Consider the following 21,798-nt stretch of genomic DNA (forward strand, 5'->3'; position numbering starts at 1 on the left):
TGTAATCTCAGCATTTTGGGAGGCCAAGATGGTGGATTTCTTGAGCTCATGAGTTTGAGACCAGCCTGTCTCTACTAAAAATGCAAAAATTAGTGAAGAGTGGTGGTGCACCCCGTAATCCCAGCTACTTGGGAGACTGAGACATGAAAATCACTTGAACCTGGGAGACGGAGGCTGCAGTGACCCGAGCACCACTGCATTCCTGTTTGGGTGACAGAGTGAGACTCTGCCTCAAAAAAAAAAAAAAAAAAAAAAAAAAAGCCAGGCACAGTGGCTCATGCCTGTAATGCCAGCACTTTGACGAGTGGATCACCTGAGGTTGAGAATTTGAGACCAGCCTGACCAACATGGAGAAACCCCATCTCTACTAAAAATACAAAATTAACTGGGCATGGTGGCACATGCCTGTAATCCCAGCTACACGGTAGGCTGAGGCAGGAGAATCACTTGAACCAAGGAGGCAGAGGTTGTGGTGGATCAAGGCATTGCACTCCAGCCTAGACAACAAGAACAAAACTCTGAAAAAAAAAAAATAGCTACTTGGGAAGGTGAGGTGGAAGAATGGCTTGAGCCCAGGAGGAGGAGGTTGCAGGGAGCCAAGATTGAGCCACCACACACCAGCCTGGGTGACAGAGCCAGACCTTGTCTCAAAAAAAAAAAAAAAAAAAGGCAAAAGAACTAGAATAGTTAAAACAATTTTGAAAAAGAAGAATAATGTTGGTGAACCCACCCTACCTGATTTCTACATTTTACATAAAGATACAGTAGTCAGTAGTCAACACAGTGTGATATTGGAGAAAGGAGAGACATATAGATTAATGGAATAGAATAAAGAGCCCAGAAATAGATCCATGCATGCAACTGTCCCTAGGAAAACTTTACAAAATCAATTAAGAGAAGAAAAAATTCAACCAGGCTTGCAGCACAGTTAGCAGTCATCGTTAAGCCAGCTTGCTCTTTGGCCCACTTCCTTGTGGCTGCTCTCTGCTTACTACCCCAGGATATTGGTAGTCCTTGTCACAAGACTGTTCTTTTTCTGTTCTGTAGATGAAATCTAAGGCCTTGTGAGATTAAAAGTTTTCCAAGGAGTTTCTCCGTTGGGTTTTGCATACAACAAAACTACCCACACCAGCTGGTCTGAGGGGCCCAGCAGAAAGCTGATTCATGGAAGAATGCAGTTTCCACATCCTGATTATTATTATTATTATTTTGAGATAGTGTCTAGCTCTGTCGCCCAGGCTGAAGTGCAATGACGCAATCTCGGCTCACTGCAACCTCCTCCTCCCGGGTTCAAGTGATTCTCCTGCCTCAGTCTCCTAAGTAGCTGGGACTATAGGCACGCGCCACCTTGCCCAGCTAACTTTTATATTTTTAGTAGAGACAGGGTTTCACCATGTAGTCCAGGCTGGTCTTGAACTCCTGACCTCAGGTGATCTGCCTGCCTCAGCCTCCCAAAGTGCTGGGACTACAGGCTTGAGCCACTGCACCAGGTCAACACATCCTGATTACTTCATCTGCTTTACTCCAACTAATCAATGACCTCAGTTTTCTAGCCCCTTACCCTCCATGAGCCCCTTAAAAATCTTTGCCCAGAAAACCCTAGAGAAAATGGATTTGAGGCTTGAGAATTCCTCCTGTTTCCTTGTTTGGCACTTTGGAATTAATAAACTCTTTCTCTGCTGCAAACCTTGCTGTCAGTGTATTGGTCTGTTGCTGTGGCAGCAGGCATACAAACCTAGCAGTCCTGTTACATACATATATGGTCAATTGATTTTTGACAAACAGGCAAAAATAATTCAATGGAAAAAGTACAGTGTATTTAAGGAATGAAGATGGAACAATTAGATATCCAGGTGCAAAAAAAGGAATCTCAATTTATACTTCACACCCCATAAAAATTAATTCGAAATGGATCATAGACATAAATGTAAAACCTAAAACTGTAAAACTTCTGGATAAAATATTTGTGAACTTGGGTTAGGCCATGATTTCTTAGATATGACACCAAAAGTACAGTTCGTAAAAGAAAAAATCAATAACTTGGACTTCATCAAAATGAAGAACTTCTCTTCAAAAGACACTGTTGAAAGAATGAAAAGAGAAGCCACAAATGGGGAGATCCTTTTTTTTTTTTTTTTTTTGGCAAAACTTATATCTGATAAAGGACTTGAATCCAGAATATGTAAAGAACTCAGAAAACTCAATAATAAAAAGTCAACCCTACTTTAAAAGATGAGAAATGAGCCAGGCACAGTGGCTCATACCTATAATATTAGCACTTTGGGAGGCCAAGGCAGGCAGATTGCTTGAGTCCAGGAATTCAAGACCAGCCTGGGCAACATGGCGAGACCCTGTCTCCACAAAAAATATGGTGGCATATGCCTGTGGTTCCAGCTACTCAGAAGGCTGAGGGGAGAGGATCGCTTGAGCCAGGGAAGTTAAGGCTGCAGTGAGCTGTGATCACTGAGAAGAACAAGATCACCTGGTGACCATCAAGCAGGCCATCCAGAGGCAAAACTCCTTATCTGAGGAATTTAGAAGTAATTAGCCTTCCCTGTTACCTAAAGTCAGCATCTGGTTCCAGACCTCTTTCCTCAAAATTTATACATAACTAGAATTTCTATACATCTCCAGAATGCATGCATGTTGAAACTCATTGTACAACCCTTGCTGACATTAAGACGCCAAAATGTCTGCAAAGGTAATCAATAATCATGACTTATGTGCGCTAATATGGTCTAAATTACCCTTAAACTCTCGCTTTAAGGTCCATAAATATCCCTAAGGACAATCCGCCGTGGCACGCTCAGTTCTCTTGCTGATGCACCTGGCTGCACTCTTCTGCAGTGTACTTTCTATCTAATAAAACTTTCCTTTTCAAATCTATAGTGTTGTCAGTAAATTCTTCTTACCAACCTGCAAGTCAACCAATTTCCGATGCCAGGCCTCTGACCTCAACTTGTCAGAGGTGTTTGAACCAGAGCAACTCCATCTTGAATAGGGGCTGGGTAAAATAAGGTTGAGACCTGCTGGGCTGCATTCCCAGGAGGTTAAGGCGTTCTAAGTCACAGGATAAGATAGGTGGTCAGCACAAGATACAGGTCATAAAGACCTTGCTGCTAAAACAGGTCGCAGTAAAGAAACCGGCTAAAACCCATCAAAACCATGAAGGCCACAAGAGTGACCTCTGGTCGTCCTCACTGCTACACTCCCACCAGCGCCATGACAGTTTACAAATGCCATGGCAATGTCAGGAAGCTACCCTATATGGTCCAAAAAGGGGAGGCATGAATAATCCACCCCTTATTTATCATGTAAGCAAGAAATAACCATAAAAATGGGCAACCAGCAGTCCTTGGGGCTGCTCTGCCTATGGAGTAGTCATTCTTTTATTCCTTTACTTCCTTAATAAACTTGCTTTGACTTTATGGACCTCAAATTCTTTATTGTGCGAGATCCAAAAATGCTCTCTTAGGGCCTAGATTGGGACCCCTTTCCAGTAACAACCTGGTAATCGCCCCCACTGCACTCAGCCTGGGCAACACAGTGAAAACCTGTCTCAAAAAAAGAAAAAAATGTATTTGAATGGACACTTCCACAGAGACGATATATAGATGGCAAATAAACACATGCAAAAAAAATTTTTTTCTTTTCTTGAGACAGGATCTCACTCTGTTTTCCAGGTTGGAGTATAGCAGTGCAATCTTGGCTCACTGCAGCCTCAACCCCCCCAGCTCAAGTCATCCTCTCACCTCAGCCTTCTGAGTAGCTGGGACTACAGGTGCATACCACCATGCCCAGTTAATTTTTAATTTTTTTTGTAGAGATGGGGTCTCACTATGTTGCCCAAGCTGGTCTTGAACTTTTGGACTTAAGTGATACACCTGGCTTAGCCTCCTAAAGTGCTAGGATTACAGGCATGAGCCACTGCACCCAGCTGCTAAAATGTTAAACATGATTAGTCATTAGGGAAATTCAAATTAAAACCAAAGTGTAATACCACTACACATCTACTAGAATAGCTTAAAAAACAAAAACAAAAACAAAAAAAACCCAACAAACCCTAGTTCTGTCAAGAATGCAGAGTGACTGGAATGCTCATATAATATAGTAGCCATACAGAATAATATAGTCTCTTTGGGAAACAATTTCACTGTTTTATATAAAATTAAACATTTATCATAAAACCCAGAAATCCCACTCCTAAGTATTTACCCAAGAGAAATGAAAATTTATGGCTGGGGATGCTGGTGTGTACCTGTAGTCCCAGCTACTCAGGAGGCTGAGGTGGGGGAATTACTTGAGTCCAGGAGCTCTGGATCAGCCTGAGCAACATAGTGAGACCAGTCCCTATCCCCAAAACAATTTTTAAAAGAGAAAATCCATGTTTATAGCAGCTTTATTCATAAATGAGAAAAAATGGAAAAAACCCAGACGTACCTAAATTAAAGCATAACTAATATGTGGTACATCCACCAGTGAAGTATTATTTAGCATTAAAAAGGAATGACTATTGATGTATAGAGCATCATGGATATGTATCAATTGTCTTATGTTAAATGAAAGAAGCTAAACTCAAAACCTACATACCTTATGTTTCCATTATATATTTCGGGAAGGTTAAAACTATAGGGACAGGGGAGGTGGCTCATGTCTCTAATCCCCACACTTTGGGAGGCCAAGGTGGGAAGCTCACTTGAGGCCAGGAGTTGGAGATCATCCTGGGCAAGATGATAAGGGTGAGACCCCGAATCTACAAACAAGTTTTTTTGTTTTGTTTTGTTTTGTTTTTTAATTAGCTGGGTGTGGTGGCACAGTCCTGTAGTCCCAGTAGGCCAAGGCAGGAGAATCGCTTGAGCCCAGGAGTTTGAGGCTGCAGTGAGCTGTGATCATACAACTGAATTCCAGCCTGGATAAGAGAGTGAGACTCCCACCTCTAAAATAAAAAAATTAATAATAAAAAATAAAAACTATGGGGATAGAAAACAGATCCGTAGTTGCCAGGGACAGGGCCTGGGGAAAGTATGACTATAACTGGGCCCAGGGAACTGTGGCTGAGGGAACTGTTTTACATCTTGACTGTGGTGGATGACTATAGTCAAAACTCACAATGCTCTACACTAAAAAGGGTGAATTTTACTGTATGTAAATTATACCTTAAATTTTTTTTCTATTCTGTTTTTTAGAGACAGAGTCTTACTCTGAAGCCCAGGCTGCAGTGTAGTGATGCAATCACAGCTCACTGTAGCCTCGAATCCCTGGGCTTGAGCAATACTCCCATCTCAGCCTCCTGGGTAGCTGGGATTACAGGCCCATCCCACTATGCCTGGCTAATTAAAAAAAAAAAAAAAAAAAAAATGGTAGAGATGGGATTTCCCTACACTGCCCAGTCTGGTCTTGAACTCCTGACCTCAAGCGATCCTTCTGCCTTAGCCTCCCAAAGTGCTGGGATTACAGGCATGAGCCACTATGCCCAGTTAATTTTTTAAATGGATGAAAAAAAGAAGGTTACAACAGCTTATAGGTCCTTGACCAGAGCTGGCAAATTCTACCAGGGGTCTTTCCAGAGTGAGGTCAGTTTTTTCTTTCTTTTTTTTTGGGACAGAGTTTCACTCTGTTGTCCAGGTTGGAATTCAGTGGTGCAAGTTCAGCTCACTGCAACCTCTGTTTCGGATTCAAGCGATTCTCGTGCCTCAGCCTCCTGAGTAGCTGGGGATTACAGGCATGCGCCACCACGCCTGCCAAATTTTTGTATCTTTAGTAGAGATGGGGTTTTGCTGTGCTGGCCAGGCTGGTCTCGAACTCCTGGCCTCAAGTGATCTGCCTGTCTTGGCCCCGCAAAGTGATGGGTGACCTGAGCCACTATGCCTGGCCCATTGTCTTTCAAAGCTCCATCACTATGTATTTCCAGGCCAGCAAAATCTTCTAAATTCAAGACCCTTTGCAGCCTGCTGATTGGTGGCTTGAAATCTGAGGGTGAGTGGACTCTCCTAAGACTCTGGTCTACATGGAAAAAGTATGAAGGGCAAGAGAAAGCAAGCAGGAGTCCAGGTCACCGAGAGAGCAGATGACTCTGCCTCCTATCTCCAAACGGGCAGCGGGGCCTATGGGAGGTAAAGCCCCTACCTCCCACTATTCCTGCAATCTATTCTTCTGGTTCCTTTGGGTAACTCCTTCTTTTTCCAAGTGGCCTGGGAAGCTGTCAATCATGATGCTCGTATACTCACCTCCCCCACTCTCACTCCAGGAACAGACACATAAGCCAGGATGACATAGCCAAACAAACTACTCCTTTTCACAGTCCACAGTGATTCATGGAGGGAGGGCACACAACCCAATCAAGGCCAAACAGGATCTTCCTGGAGACCACTAAGTAGATAATTGGGAGAGAATTTCTCTCTTCACTGAGGTTGCTAAATTGGGAATACTTAGGACCAACACTACTGGTGGTCATCTTGCCTGAGAGGGATGTTACAGGGCAGTCAACAGAGTCAGGAGCTGGGGACGGAACCAGGCCCTGGTAACGTGTGTTGAGCCACTGGATCCAGTCATGCATGAAGTCAGAACCAACCTGGGGCTTCCCAATTATTGAACCATTACATCCTCTTTTCTCTTGACTAGTTTGAGTTGAGGTTGTTTCTCTCTACATAGGAGTCTTTACTAATACACAGTTCAACTTGCACTGTTCTATGGTCATGCACCACCGAGAGTTCCACTCAGATGAGTTCGACCAACGCCAAAGGACACCTGCTTTGTGCCAGACACTGGGGATACAGAGCTGATGAAGACACGGCCCTGCCCCAGAGGAACTCAGAGTCTTATGGAGGAGACAGAAATATCAGCCAATGCTAAGTGGTCAGATAGAGATTAGTTAACGCAAGGAACTATTAGAACACAGGAGCCCAGCACTTGCCCCAGCCTGGAGATTCAAATAAGCCTTCTTGGAGATGACCTCTGAGCTGACTCTTAAAGCATCACCCAAGTGAAAAGATAAAAGAAAGCATCTTTTGGGCAGAGGCATGAGCAAAGACCTGGCAGGGCGAGACAACATGATGTGTGTAGAAAAATAAAAACCCTTGGGTGTTTCTAGAGGAATGCTGTCTAGTAAAACTCTGTGTTGATGGGAATGTTCTATTTCTATGCTGTCCAGTATGTAATCTCTAGCTAGTAAGCACTTGAAATGTGGATAGTGCAACTGAGAAACTGAATTTTTAATTTTACTTTAACTAAAACTTAGGCCAGTCACAGTGGCTCACGCCTGTAATCCAGCAGTTTGGGAGGCTAATGTGTAAGGATTGCTTGAGCACAGGAATTCAAGGCCAGTCTAGGCAACATAGTGAGACCCCATCTCTACAAAAAATAAAAAATTAGCTGGGCATGATGGTGCATGCCTGTATTCCTACCTACCCAGGATGCTGAGTTGGGAGGATCTTTTGGGCCTGGGAGGGTGAGGCTGCAGTGAGCCCTGATCACGCCACTACCCTCCAGCCTCAGTGATCGAGCGAGACCCTGTCTAAAATAAAATAACGTAATTGAAAGAGCCGCTTGCAGCTGGTGGCTACCATATTAGACAGTACAGTGACTGTAGGCAGTAAAGTGCAAGGCAGGAGATGGTGAGAGGTTAGGCAGGCCAGGAGAGCTCCGTGAAGGGCCATGAATGCCATTTCAAGGGTGTTGGACTTTAACCGGAAGGTGATGGGGAGTCTTTGGAAGGTGATAAACTGAAGTGACTTACGTCATCTCAATGGACCAGAAGAAGCCTGGAGTTAGAAGGACATTGCTGTAGCTGGAGGAAGAACATCTGAGGGTCTGAAACATCGCAATAGCAGGAGGGCTGGTGAGAGGGGATGATCCAAGAAGCTTAAGTGGATAGAGTCAGCAGCACTGAGTGACCCCTTGGTTTCAGAGGGTGGGGCTGCCTCTTCTGGGTAGGATTTACAAGAAAGATGGGTTCTTGGGTAGTAGGGCTTGGACAGGGTGCTGTTCCCCGGCAGGACTAGAGGTTGGGGGTCCTGGAGCAGCTCCCAGACCCCAAGGCCCCACTTCTCTACAGGTGAGGCTCTGTTAAGGTCAAAGAAGCAGATTGAAGAGACATATTCCCTAGCTGTTTGTTGTTTCTTGTTAGCTTGAAGGATCATGGCAGCTTGGAAAACTTCGGAGTCTGATTGTAAATATTGGCCAACTGCAGGAGCGGGAAGGCTCTCCAAAAGACAGAGGGGTGGTTTAAAGTCTTTTGTAATTAAGAAAATACCTGAATAATTTAATAAAGCCAAAGTATCATTGAAAGTGAGAGACTGCCCCCTCACTGGACTTCCTTAGGTAGGGTAAGTGGAGAACAATCTTCCCTTGGCTTTAAGACAGGGCTATGTCCTGGATTTCAGAGTGGGAATGAGGGGCCTCAAACTTAGTTTTGTTTTGTTTTTTTGATAAACAATCAAAGAGATAATCCTCTAATTGAAATGGGCTGCCGACATGCCCTCCAGTTTTAGTTCAGTGAGGTAGAAACTATTATAATTTCCAATGGATAGATGAGAAAACTAAGGCACAGAGACCTTAGTACTCATTCACCCAAGAACCCACTCATTTAAATACTTAATTTTAAATCCAGGGATAGGTAAACTTTTTCTACTGAGACACTGAATATGCAATGGACAATGGCCAGACCATACATGAGAATAGAACTCTGGCCTGCAACCTGCAGCAATCAGTCCAGGAAATCAACCCATTACTACGGTAACCAGCCCAGGAAGCCATATTGCTATCTCTAAGCAGACTTGTAGAAAGTCAGGCTGCTCTCCCTAGCAATCAGTCCAGGAAGCCAAACAATAACCCTTGTAATAACTGGCCCAAATCAATTAGGATTTGATTAATAACTGACAGTTTCCTTTATTTTTGTCCCTGCTTCCAATTTAGGATGAACCAGAAAAAGTCAAATATGTTCCCCTAACCAATCACGTAGGATGCCCTAATTCCAGTTAGCCCCCCTATACCGACACCCTCCAATCACGGTGTCGGGTGGCCAAAAAGAAGACCCAAAAGCATGCTTCCTCGGCATGCTGAGTACTTTGAACTGAAGGAAATGGAAAGGACCTCAGAAGTTTCTGACCTCCCATCCTCCTTTCTCCTGCTCCTCTCTCTCCCCTAAGCAAGATATAGAAACTAGAATTCCTCTTCTCCAAGGTAGACCATAGAAACTAGATCCTTTCTTCCCCAAAGCAAGCTAGAAAACCTAGAAACCTACCCACGCCTTTCTGTGTAGGAGCTGACCATAGATATTCTCCCACCTACATTGTCTGATAGTAGATCACAAGACTCTCAGTCCAGAGGAGTCTTGCCTCCACCCGGGAGGATGGAATGCTGCACAGAGAGGCCAAGGAGAATCTGAACAGACAGGGCCCACTGTTTCCCCCTCAGTCTATTACCATTAGAGCACACCCTTTTGTCCAATCACATTCTACACAAATGTCTGTTCTTGGTCTAAACCTAGGCATAAAAACAGTTTTCTCTGGGTCTTTAAGTCTTCATCTCCCAAGGCTCCCATGTTGTGTGAAACTTTGGTTGAATAAATCTGTGCTTTCCTCTTGTTAACCTGTCTTTTGTTAAGGGAGTGTTGGCCATAACACTTATGATGGGTGAGGAAAGGGATCACACTTTTCTGCCCCAACAAAGGCATGCCTGAAGCCTTGCCCTTTTTTGTTATAAAGCTTTCCCAATCCTTTGCCTACTTTTGAGTCTCTGCCAAACACAGGTGATAGCTGACTCCCTTGTAGAGCAAGCTACAGATAAACAGCTTTTCCTTGTTCTCATTTGGTTGGTCTTTATGTCCACACTGTAAAGGATCAACTGGAAAATAATTTTGGCTTTGGGGCCATATAGTATCTGTACCAACTACTCAACTCTGCTGTCATCATGTGAAAGCAGCCACAGACAACATGAACGGACATGGCCGCATTCCACTGAAACTTGATTTGTAAGAACACGTTGTGAGCCAGATTTGGTCTATGGGCCTTTAGCTTGCTGGATGTGGTTTCAAACTATGTTGCTCCTCTTATGAAATGTCACTATGAACTCTAAGCTTCAAGAAAAATATTGACACTTTCTTTTGTAGAGTTGGTTGGGTTTCCTTTCTTGGCTTTGCTTTTTTTTTTTTTTTTTTTGAGACGGAGTCTCGCTCTGTCGCCCAGGCTGGAGTGCAGTGGCCGGATCTCAGCTCACTGCAAGCTCCGCCTCCCGGGTTCACGCCATTCTCCTGCCTCAGCCTCCCTAGTAGCTGGGACTACAGGCGCCCGCCACCTTGCCCGGCTAGTTTTTTGTATTTTTTAGTAGAGATGGGGTTTCACCGGGTTAGCCAGGATGGTCTTGATCTCCTGACCTTGTGATCCGCCCGTCTCGGCCTCCCAAAGTGCTGGGATTACAGGCTTGAGCCACCGCGCCCGGCCGCTTTTTTTTTTTTTTTAAGACAGAGTCTCACTGTGTTGCCAGGCTACAGTACATTGGGGCAATCTCAGCTCACTGCAACCTCCACCTCCCAGGTTCAAGTGATTCTCCTGCCTCAGCCTCCCGAGTAGCTGGGACTACAGGCGCACGCCACCACACCTGGCTAATTTTTCTATTTTTAGTAGAGACGAGATTTCACCATGTTGGCCAGGATGGTCTCGATCTCTTGACCTTGTGATCCACCCGCCTCAGCCTCCCAAAGTGCTGGGATTACAGGCATGAGTCACCATGCTTAGCCCTCTTTTTTTTTTTTTTTTTTTTTTTTTTGAGAGACAGTCTTGCTCTGTTACCTAGGCTGGAGTGCAGTGGCACAATCACAGCTCACTGAAGCCTCCAATTCTTGGGCTCAAGCGATCCTCCCACCTCAGCCTCCTGAGTAGCTGGGACTACAGGTATGTGCCACCATGTCTGGCTAATTTTTGTATTTTTTGTTTTGGAGATTGGGTCTTGCTTTGCCGCCCATGCTGGTCTTGACACTATCTGAAGTGAATCATGGAAGGATGAGTAGTTCTATAAAGTCAAGATTCCTAGGCTAGAGTTTACCCCTTTAAGCCTCAGGCAGTTTTGGAAGGATTGTGTAGAAATCTTTCTGAAGTGCACCACTCTTGTCTTCTCAGAGAATCCTGAGGAGAACTGGGCTCTTTGTAATAAAGGACGAGCCACGGTACAGACACCGCCGGCTGGATTGTGAGGCAACTCCAATGCTCTCATGACATCCAAGAAGGCATGCAGAATGGCAGATTCTGGACTTCTTGGAAGTTCTTCTTTTTTCTTTTTTTATTGTTCAGATAGGGTCTCACTTTGTTGCTTAGGCTGAAGTGCCGTGACGCAAACATAGCTCACTGCAAACTTGAACTCCTGGGGTCAAGTGATCCTCCCACCTCAGCCTCCTAAGAAACTGGGACTCTAGGCCCATGCCACCACACCAGGCTAATTTTTTTTTTTTTTCATTTTTTGTAGAGATGGGGTCCCACTAAGTTGCCCAGGCCGGTCTTGAACTCCTGGACTCAAGAAATCCTCCTGACTTGGCCACCCAAAGTGCTGGAATTACAGACACGAGCTACGGTTCCTGGCTTGTTTTTTGAGATGGAGTCTCACTCTGTCGCCCAGGCTGGAGTGCAGTGGCATAATCTCAGCTCATTGCAACCTCTGCCTCCTGGGTTCAAGCGATTCTCGCACATCAGCCTCCTGATTAGCTGGGATTACAGGCGCGCACCACCACGCCCAGCTAATTTTTGTATTTTAGTAGAGACAGGGTTTCAGCATGTTGGCCAGGCTGGTCTCAATCTCCTGACTTCAAGTGGTCCTCCTGCCTTGGCCTTTGTGCTGGGATTACAGACGTGAGCCACTGTGCCTGGATTTTTTTTTTCTTTTTTTTTTTTTTTTGAGACAGAGTCTTGCTCTGTTGCCCAGTCTGGAGTGCAGTGGCACTATCTTGGCTCACTGCAAGCTCCGCCTCCTGGGTTCACGCCATTCTCCTACCTCGGCCTCCCGAGTAGCTGGGACTACAGGCGCCCGCCACCATGCCCGGCTAATTTTTTGTATTTTTGGTAGAGACAGGGTTTCACCGTGTTAGCCAGGATGGTCTGGATCTCCTGACCTCGTGATCTGCCCGCCTCAGCCTCCCAAAGTGCTGGGATTACAGGTGTGAGCCACCGCACCCGGCCTTTTTTTTTTTTTTTTAATAGATGTTTCTTTCTCTCCTTCAAATGCTAGGTTGTCATCTGTCACAATGAAGCTGAGGGAAGGCTTCTGCCTGAAATAACCTCTTTCTCCCCTTGTAATTTGCTGTTTTCCCCTATTGGCTTGAAAATCTGTTAACCAGGCTTAGTTAAAAACTCTATATGGAAGGTTTGTGGGAGAAAAATATTTTTCTCTACTGAGGACTTAGGTCCAATGCTCAGGGGCCTGCAAATTAACTGACAATAGACAGATAAACAGGCAAAAAGAAAATAAGTTTGGCCGGGCGAGGTGGCTCACGCCTTTAATCCTAGCACTTTGGGAGGCTAAGGTGGAAGGATCACTTGAGCCCAGGGGTTCAAGACCAGCCTGGGCAACAAAGTGAGACCCCATAATTAGCCAGGTGTGGTGGCATGTGTCTGTAGTGTCAGCTATGCAGGAGGCTGAGGTGGGAGGATTGCTTAAGCCCAGGATGTTGAGGTTGCAGTGAGCCATGATTGTGCCACTGCACTCCAGCCTGGGCAGCAGAGCAAAAGCCTGTCTCAAAAACAAAACAGAAAAAGAAAACAAGTTGGCCAGGCACGGTGGCTCACACCTGTAATCCCAGCACTTTGGGAGGCCGAGGCAGGTGGATCATGAGGTCAGGAGTTTAAGACAAGTCTGGCCAACATGATGAAACCCCACCTCTACTAAAAATACACAAAAATTAGCTGGGCGTGGTGGTGGGCACCTGTAATCCCAGCTACTAGGGAGGGTGAGGCAGAGAATTGCTTGAACCCGGGAGGTTCAAAGGTTGCAGTGAACTGAGAGCACACCACTGCACTCCAGCCTGGGCGACAGAGCAAGACTCAGTTTCGAAAAAAAAAAAAAGGAAACAAGTTTTGTTTATATGCATGCAGGAATATTCAGATAAAGAAGCTCATTGATCTCAACCTAATAAGGGAAAGAGAGGAGAGAGAAAGGCTTCTGTGGGAAAGACACATGGACGTTTGAGGAAAGACAAATGGACTTTTAGAGAAACAAATGGAAGAGATGGGAGTTTGTTGCTGATGTCTGTGTATGCAGTTTGTTTGTGTTTGTCTACATGAGTGGTTGGTGTTCTCCCTGGGAGTGAGCTCCTCTGGAGAGGAGATTTACGGCAACTTTATTCCCAGAAGTCTCTTCCTTTTAGTAAAATAAAGGAAGTTCCAAAAAGGCTTCTTTCTGCATCTGCTGTATCTCTAGTGTCTTCAGTTTAAAATAATCTTCACACTTATTCTAGATGGCCAAGTGGATCCCCAGAAGAGGAACATGGGCTCTGACTGAGGAGCAAGGAGATATATGAGTTTCAGTATCATCTATGGTAACACTTCAGAGTCAGTAGAAAAAAAGTTCTGGGCAGGGCACAGTGGCTCACACCTGTAATCCCAGCAATCTGGGAGGCTGAGGCGGGAGGATCACTTGAAGCCAGGAGTTCAAGACCAGCCTGAGCAACGTGGTGAGAACTCATTTCAAAAAAGAGAAAAGAAAAAAAAATTAGCTGTGTCTGGTGGCGCACGCCTGTGGTGCCAGCTACTGGGAGGGTGAGGTGGGAGGACTGCTCAACCCTGGGAGGTCAAGGCTCCAGTGAGCTGTGCTTGCACCACTGCACTCCAGCCTGAGCAACAGAGCAAAACCCTGTCTCAAAAAAGCCAAAAGTTCTGATTCTCAGCTATGTTCTGTTGAGGCTGCTGAGTAGCTCTGTGATGGATTGGTGAGGTGTTTGTACATAGATGCTTTATGGATCCCCCTTTCCAGAGGCCTGGCCTCTTAAGTCCAGTCATTTAGAGCCAGGGACATATCTTCGATCAGCTCCAGGAGATGCTGGATAGAGGTCAGCAGCATAGTGACTCCTGAGGGATGCTGGGGAGTTCAAGTCCTGAAATTCCACCATTAGAGCTTCATTCTGTAGGTTGTAGTTTTCGCTGTCCCTCCAGAAACTAACAAGTGAAGTCTCTCTTCCCCTCTCTCTCTCTCACTTTCTCCCCAAATTTTAAGGGTAAAATCACATAAAATTGTAAAGGTCCCTCCTCCCTATCCTTCCTCAGGAGTGACACCAGTTCCTACGTGTATATGTGTTTTTTATTTTTATAGAAAAGATAAAACACCATCGCCCCTGTTCTGTGCCCTATTTTCATTTTCACTTTAAGCAATACATTTCTTTTTTCTTTCCTTTTTTTTTGGATACAGGTTGTCACTCTGAAGCCCAGGCTAGAATGCAGTAGCTATCATAGCTCACTACAACCTCAACCTCCTGGGCTCAAGTGATCCTCTCACCTCAGCCTATCAAGCTGCTGGGACTACAGGTGTCTCTAATACATATATATAAGACATAGTCCCCCTATGTTGCCCAGGCTAAGTAATACATTTTTAAAATAAGTTCATATCAGTACCCAAATCATTTTCCTGTTGTTGTGATGAATGCAATGGCATGCCATTGCACAGAAGTGCCATTATTTTTTAAACTAGCCTCCCAGTGATGTTAGCCCTCCTAGGGCTGCCATTACAAATGGTATTCAAATGAAAAGTCTTGTACTGAAGTCGTTGCACACATATGCAAACACATCCATAAGAATAAATTCTTTCTTTTTTTTTTTAGACGGAGTCTCGCTCTGTCGCCCAGGCTGGAGTGCAGTGGTGCGACCTCGGCTCACTGCAAGCTTCGCCTCCTGGGTTCAGGCAATTCTCCTGCCTCAGCCTCCCAAGTAGCTGGGACTGCAGGCACCAGCCACCAAGCCCGGCTAAATCTTTTTTATTTTTAGTAGAGATGGGGTTTCACCGTGTTAGCCAGGATGGTCTTGATCTCCTGACCTCGTGATTCGCCCGCCTCGGACTCCCAAAGTGTTGGGATTACAGGCGTGAGCCACCACGCGCAGCCTAAGAATAAATTCTTAAAAGTGAAATCGTGGACTAAAGGGTGTGAGATAGATATTTAGGTTATCGACTTAAAGATGCAGTGTGATGTTCGCTGCTGCGGTGGGAGGATACAGAGCTGTATGAATACAGCTGCAGGAGAATTTATCTTCTACTAGGCAGAAACAACCTACACAAACTTCCTTTTACAGTACAGTTTGGATTCCTATACAATAGGCTTTCAACAAATATGTGGAATTTGCTGAAATGTAGGTTGTCAAAGATATCTTAAATGCTTTGTCTGTGAGCTGAAGAGGAGCAGACAGAAGCTAAAGAGAATTTCAGCTCCAAATCCAGCCTAACCACCACCTCCTGCCCCCAGACTCTTACTTGTTCCACCTGCCCCTCAAGCTTTCCCTTTTCTTTATCCGTACTCCTCCTGGCTTCACTTCTTTCCCCATCCAGCTGAGCCCTCCAAGGGCTGTGTCTTACAAGTTACTTGTCAATGCCTCCAACTCTTAACATGTTTTTTTCTTTCATGCCACCTGCTTTAAACTCCCCAACCTTTTTTTTTTTTTTTTTTTTTTTTTTTTTTTTAGACAGAGTCTTGCTCTGTTGCCTAGGCTGGAGTGCAGTGGCATGATCTCAGCTCACTGAAACCTCCACCTCCTGGGTTCAAGCAATTCTCCTGCCTCAGCCTCCTGAGTAGCTGGGACTATAGGCACCTGCCACCACATCCAGCTAATTTTTGTATTCTTAATAGAGACAGGGTTTTACCATGTTGGCCCAGGCTGGTCTCAAATTCCTGACCTCAAGTGATCTGCCTTGGCCTCCCAAAATGCTGGGGTTACAGGCGTGAGCCACCATGCCCCAACCTAAACTCCCCAAACTCTGGACTCTCTGCCTCCTCCTCCAGGTTACTGAGCAATGCTGGAGAAATTCCATTCTTGGGGACATTGAATATCCAAGGTCGCCAGACTCAGCTAGGCTATGGCATGGCCTGAAAGTTTTATATATATATATATATATATATATATATATATATATATATATATATATATATATATATATATGGTTATATGGTACTTCCGTGCAATGCAATGGCATACCAGTGAATTCATAATAAGAACAGGAAAATTATTTGGGTACTGATATGAACTGGGCTGTGGCATGGCCTGACAGTCATATATATATTAAATTAAATAGAGATGAGGTCTCACTATGTTGCTCAGGCTGGTGTTGAACTCCTGGCCTCAAGCAATCTTCTCATCTCGGCTGCCCAGAGTGCTGGGATTACAGGCATGAACCATCATGCCCAGCGCCTTCTGCCTGTTTCTAGTCGGCTCCCTCTCCCATTGCCTTCCTTCCCTTGTGCCTCAGTGTTCACTGCATTGGCCACGGCAAACTCCTCCATCTGGGCTCTGAGTTTCCTTCCTTCTCGCTTTCTCAGGGACCTTGTCTGCTATCCCTTTTCTCATATATCTTCAACTATTTCTTCTTTGTTCATTCTTTCTTCTCACCTTACAAACCTGGCATCTAGTGGTTGCTAAATAATTCTTTTTATGAAGTCAAATTTAGGCGGGCTTAGTGGCTCACATCTGCAATCTCAGTACCTTGGGGGGCCGAGGTGGGAGAATTGCTTGAGGCCAGGCGTTAGAGACCAGCCTCGGCAACATAGTGTAACCTCATCTCTACAAATAATTTAAAAATTAGTTGGGCATGGTGGTGGATGCCTGTGGTCCCAGCAACTGGGGAGGCTGAGGTAAGAGAATGGCTTGAGCCCAGGAGGTCAAGGCTGCAGGGAGCCGTGATCGCACCACTGCACTCCAGCCTGGGTGACAGAGCGAGACCCTGTCTCTAAAAATAAATAAATAAAGTAAAATTTATTCAGATATAATTTACGAACAATAAACTGCATATTTAAAGTAGATAGCTCAATGAGTTGGGTTTTTTTCCTCTTTGGAGATAGGATCTCACTCTGTCACTCAGACTGGAGTGCACTGGTGCGATCATGGCTCACTACAGCCTTGACCTTCTAGGCTCAAGCCATCCTCCCACCTTAGCCTCTTGAGTTGTTGGGACCACAGGCATGCACCACCGTGCTTGGCTAATTTTTAAATGATGTTTTTAGGGACAAGGGGTCTCACTTTGTTTCCCAGACTGATCTGGAACTCCTGGCCTCAAATGATCCCACCTCGGACTCCCAAAGTGCTAGGATCACAGCTGTGAGCCACTGTGCCTGACCCTTAATGAGTTATGACAAATGCATATTCCCATCTAACCACCACCTCAATCAAGATATAGAACTTTCTTGGCCAGGTAGCATGAGCCATTGGGCCTGGCCAAATTTTTTTTCCATTTAAAGGTTGAGTTAGACACCACTGTATGGATCTATCACAATTCGTATCACAATTCATCTGTTTAAGGACAGTTGGGTTGTTTCCCAGTTGGGGCTAGTAGAAATAAGGTTATTACGAACATTTGGACACAAATATTTTTGTGGATAGTTTCATTTATCCTGGTAAATACTTAAGAGTAGAAATGCTAGATCATAGGGTAGGCGTATGTTTAACTGTTTAACTTTATAAGAAATTGCCAAACTGTTTTCCAAAGTGTTTGTGTCATTTTACATTTTCATGAGCATTTTACGAGAATTCCAATTGCTGTACATCTTTGCTAACACTTGTTATTGTCTGTCTGTTGAATTTTAGTCATTACAGCAGTGTGAAATGGTATATATTTCATTATGGTTTTAATGTGTATTTGTCTGAGGAGTAATATATACATTTTCATGCACTTACTGGTCATCTGCATATCCTTTTTTTTTTTTTGAGACTGTGTTGCCCAGGACAGAGTGCAATGGCATGATCTAGGCTCACTGCAACCTTTGCCTCCTGGGTTCAAGCGATTCTTGTGCCTCAGCTCTGAGTAGCTGGGATTACAGGTGTGTGGCACTATGCCTAATTTTTGTATTTTTTTGTAGAGACAGGGTTTCGCCACATTTCCCAGGCTGGTCTTGAACTCCTGAGCTCAAGCAATCAGCCCACCTTAGCCTCCTAAAGTGCTGGGATTACAGGCATGTGTCATCATGCCCAGCCCACTTTCTTTGTGAAGTGTCTGTTGTCTTTTCACTATTTTTATTATTGTTTCTTTTATTTTTTTTTATTTTATTTTTATTTTTTTTGAGACAGAGTCTCACTCTGTCGCCCAGGCTGGAGTGCAGTGGCCGGATCTTGGCTCACTGCAAGCTCTGCCTCCCAGGTTTACACCATTCTCCTGCCTCAGCCTCCCGAGTAGCTGGGACTATAGGCGCCCGCTACATCGCCCGGCTAGTTTTTTTGTATTTTTTAGTAGAGACGGGGTTTCACCGTGTTAGCCAGGATGGTCTCGATCTCCTGACCTCGTGATCCGCCCGCCTGGGCCTCCCAAAGTGCTGGGATTACAGGCTTGCGCCACCGCGCCCGGCCTGTTGTTTCTTTTAAAATTGGTGTATGAATTCCTCACATAATCTGGATACAAGTCATTTGTCAGAAATATGAGTTACAAATATGGAATGGGATATAGGCACATCCTAGCCTATGGCTTATGTTTCATTTTCTTTTAAACACTTTTTAAAATTTAATTTTAATTAATTTATTCAGTTTTAGAGATAAGGTCCCACTCTGTCACCCGGGTTGGAGTGTGATGGTGCGATCATAGCTCACTGCAGCCTCAAACTCCTGAGCTCAAATGATCCTCCCACCTCAGCCTCCCAAGCAGCTAGGACTACAGGCACACACCACCACTCCTGGCTAATTTTTTATAACGTTTTCAGCTGGGCGCGGTGGCTCATGCCTGTAATCCCAGCACTTTGGGAGGCCAAGGCGGGTGGATCATGAGGTCAGGAGTTCAAGACCAGCCTGGCCAAGATGGTGAAACCCCATCTCTTCTAAAAATACAAAAATTAGCCGGGCATGGTGGCGGGCACCTGTAATCCCAGCTACTCGGGAGGCTGAGGCAGGAGAATTGCTTGAACCTGGGAGGCAGAGGTTGCGGTGAGCCGAGATCATGCCACTGTGTTCCAGCCTGGGCAACAGAGACAGATTCTGTCTCAAAAAAAAAAAAAAAAAAAAAAATTCTATAGAGAGGAGGATCTCAGTATGTTGCCCTGGATGGTCTCAAACTCCTGGCCTTATGTGATCCTCCTGCCTTGGCTTCCCAATGGGTTGAGATTATAGGTGTGAACCACCGTGCCCAGCTCTTTTCATTTTCTGGATGTCTTTTGATGAACTGAAGTTTTTAATTTTGATGAAGTCAAATTTATCAACTTTCTTTGTGGTTACTCCCCACCCCATCTTTTTTTAAATGAGATGGGATCTCAGTATGTTGCCCAGGCTGGTCTTGAACTCCTGGGTTCTAGCAATCCTCCCAACTTGGCCTCCCAAAGTATGGGGATTACGGGTGTGAGCCACCACACCCGGCCTGGTTACTCCTTTCTGAGTCCTAAGAAATATTTGTCTAGCCTAAGATTATGATATTCTCCTATATTTTATTCTAGAAGCTTTATAATTTAAGCTTTTCTGTCTACATTCATGAACCATTTTAAATTAATTTCTGTATGTGGTGGTAAGTTCATTTTTTCCTCCATATGTTTGTCTAGTCATTTCAGTACAATGTGTTGAAAACTTTTCTTTCCTTATTGAATTGCTCTGAATCTTTTGTCAAAAATCAACTGACTATTCCCATCCAGAAACCTAACTCTCTTTGGTCCTTTTTTGTAATTTTCATTTCTCTGCTAAGATTCTCCATTTGCTTAGTCATTGTAATTGCCTTTTCCTTTACATCTCTGAAAATATTCATAATAGCTGGGGGTTTTTTTCTTTTTCTTTTTCTTTTTCTTTTTTTGAGACAGAGTCTCACTCTGTCGCCCAGACTGGACTCACCGCAACCTCCACCTCCCAGGTTTAAGCAATTCTCGTGCCTCAGCCTCACAAGTAGCTGGCACTATAGGTGCACGCCACCACGCCTGGCTCATTTTTGTATTTTTGATAGAGATGGGGTTTCACTATGTTGGCCAGGCTGGTCTTGAACTCCTGACCTCAGGTGATCAGCCCGCCTCGGCCTCCAAAAGTGCTGGGATTACAAGTGTGAGCCACCGTGCCCAGCCACAATAGCTATTTTAAAGTTCTTGACTGCTGTGCTAGTTAGTTATCAATTTATTGTGTCTAAGTGCTAAATCAACCTTTCATGATCTGCTCTGTGATAATGAACTGGATCTTTTCAGCATTTCTCTTTTGCAATGACAACAATATTAGTTTTTGTTAGAAGAGGAGGCTAGAGGGACTTTACAGGAATTATTGGCTCTCTCCTGGTTCCAGTGTGTCCTTTTTTTTTTTTTTTTCCACTTAGAGATAGTGCATTGCTCTTCCATCCAGGTTAGAGTGCAGTGGTCCAATCATAGCTTACTGCAACCTTAAGCTTCTAGGCTCAAGGGATTCTCCTACCTCAGCCTCCTTGGTAGCTTGGACTACAGGAATGCACCCCTATGCCCGGCCTTTTTTTTTTTTTTTTTTTTACTTTTTTTTTTTTGAGATGGAGTTTTCCTCTTGTTGCCCAGGCTGGAGTGCAATGGTACAATCTTAACTCACTGCAATCTCTGCTTCTCGGGTTCCAGCGATTCTCCAGCCTCACTGCCTTCAGCCTCCCAAGTAGCTGGGATTACAAGTGTGTACCAACACGTCTGGCTAATTTAGTATTTTTAGTAGAGACGGGGTTTCATCACGTGGGTAAGGCTGGTCTTGAACTCTTGAGCTCAGGTGATCCACCTGCCTTGGCCTCCCAAAGTGCTGGGATTATAGGCATGAGCCACCATGCCTAGCCTTTTTTTACTTTTTACTTTAGAGACAGAATCCCTCTGTGTTGTTTGGGCTGGTCTCAAACTCCTGGCCTTGAGTGGTCCTCCTGCTTCAGCCTCCCGAGTCACTGAGATTATAGGCGTGTGCCACCCTGCTGGCCTCCAGTGCTTCCATTTTTGCCCATATGTTTGTTTGCTCTTGTTGCATGACTGACAACCACAATGCACAAAATTCCTCAGTGAGCTTGCTGGCTCCAGCCTGGTAACCACCTCACTGTAGTCCTTCCCAAGGACTACAAAGGATACCATGCATCCTAGGCCTCAGGCTGCCCTGCCAGCCAGTGGGCTCATGGTGTCTTGACTCCCTCTGTGTACCCATCTACTAGCCTCGGCCCACCTGCACCCCAAATGGTTGTTTCCTATGACCCTCCTAACATGGATACCATGGAACCTAGGCATCACATGTCCTGCTGCTAAGTTGGTTCCCAAGGCCTTGATTCCCTCTGTACTCCCACCCGCTAACCTTGGCCCACCTGTACCCTGGAGGCAAGTGCTTCCTACTTGCCCACCAATTGTAGATAAGTTTTGTTTTGTTTTTGAGATGGAGTCTTGCTCTGTCACCCAGGCTGGAGTACAGTGACACGATCTTGGTTCACCCACCTCCTGGGTTCAAGCCATTCTTCTGCCTCAGCCTCCCCAGTAGCTGGGATTACAGGCACACACCACCACACCCAGCTAATTTTTGTATTTTTAGTATAGACGGGGTTTTACCATGTTGGCCAGGCTGGTCTCGAACTCCTGACCTTGTGATCCACCCGCAATGGCCTTCCAAACTGCTGGGATTACAGGTGTGAGCCACCGTGCCCGGCTGCTGTAGATTCGTTTTGACCTGGGCAACCCAGTGAACTTTTCCATCC

Source organism: Macaca mulatta, chromosome 13, assembly GCF_049350105.2.
Source record: "Macaca mulatta isolate MMU2019108-1 chromosome 13, T2T-MMU8v2.0, whole genome shotgun sequence".
NCBI lineage: Eukaryota > Metazoa > Chordata > Mammalia > Primates > Cercopithecidae > Macaca > Macaca mulatta.